Genomic DNA, 1,294 nt, shown 5'->3' on the forward strand with positions numbered 1-1,294 from the left:
AGAGTTAAAAGAGTTGAGAGAGTTGAAAGAATTGAGAGAGATGAGAGAGTTGAGAGAGTGAGAGAATTGAGATAGTTGAGAGAGTTGAGAGAATTGAGAGAGTTGAGAAAATTAAGAAAGTTAAGAAAATTTAAAGAGTTGAGAGAGTTGAGAAAGTGGAGGGAGTTGAGAAAGTTGAGAGAATTGAAGGAGTTGAGAAAGTTGAAAGAGTTGAGAGAGCTGAGAATTGAGAGAGTTGAGAGATTTAAGAGAGTTGAGAGAGTTAAGAGAATTGAGTCAACTCTCTCTCAAAAGAGTTGAGAAAATTGAGAAAGTTGAGAGAGTTAAGAGAATTGAGATTTGAGAGTTGAGTGTTAAGAGTTGTGAGTAAAGTTGATAGTTAAGAGGTTAGAATTTAGAGTTTATAGTTTAGAGTCAAGAGTTGAGAATTCGAAGGAACAACAAGCAAAACTGCAAGAGAAATAAACGAAATAAAAAAAGTAATGAGTAAAATCAAGTGCAGAAGAAAAAGCAATTGCGCTCAAGAATTGAACCCTGATTCGAGCAGTTTCACTGAGGAAGCCAACTTGTTTCTTATTTTCTATCTCTCTCGTTCACATCCACACTTGTGCAGCACTTACAAACATTGCGCGGAAAAACACCAAACCAACCGCGAAAAGCAAAAGAAACCAAGAAATAATATTAACTTAAAGTCATCGTCGTCGCGGTAGCAGCGAAATCATCTTGCCTCCCAGCACCGACCTCCCATCAGTTGGCACACCTATCTACTGACTAAACTGTATCTGTATGCTCAAACATCCGTTCGTTTGTTGATTCGTTGGCGTCTTTTTTTTCCTCCGCGGTGCAGATATGCCGGCAAAACTGAAAATACCGAAATCGTCAAAGTCATCCTCGCATCACTTGCGGCTCAAGAGAAACCTCGAGAAGCGAAGCGCGCGCTAGAATTGATAACTCAACTTGTGCGCCGGTTGTGATCGCTTCTGGCTGTGCAGTGGGCTGTTAAAACTCGGACACCGGAGCAGAGGGTGGTAAATCTCCCAACCAATCGGGCTGCGCTGCTGCCGCGCGGGGACATGTCAAGGTCTGCGTTCCTCCAGCCGACAGGCCAAGAGAGGCTGAACTGAGCAGTTGTAATGAATGCCTGCCTGCCTGTACAACACTTGCCTCTATAATGAGTGTTACAAGCTGGCCGACTGTCTGGTGATTAGTAGTTCGTGAAATCGACTTCCCGCCAACTAACGAACGGATATCTCTGTAAAACCGATCACAGCAAGCCGTTCGAATGCATTCCATC

At 43.0% G+C, this 1,294-nt stretch overlaps 1 long non-coding RNA gene across 1 annotated transcript; it reads right to left on the reverse strand.

Moving 5' to 3' along the window:
• Window positions 1-809: 809 nt before the first annotated feature.
• LOC110674204 lies at window positions 810-1,009 on the reverse strand. Its single transcript, XR_002498735.1, has 2 exons — window positions 919-1,009; window positions 810-861 (listed from the first exon to the last, which is right to left on the reverse strand). It is a non-coding gene; the product is annotated as an uncharacterized LOC110674204 (long non-coding RNA).
• Window positions 1,010-1,294: the final 285 nt, after the last annotated feature.

This window comes from Aedes aegypti, chromosome 1, assembly GCF_002204515.2.
Source record: "Aedes aegypti strain LVP_AGWG chromosome 1, AaegL5.0 Primary Assembly, whole genome shotgun sequence".
NCBI lineage: Eukaryota > Metazoa > Arthropoda > Insecta > Diptera > Culicidae > Aedes > Aedes aegypti.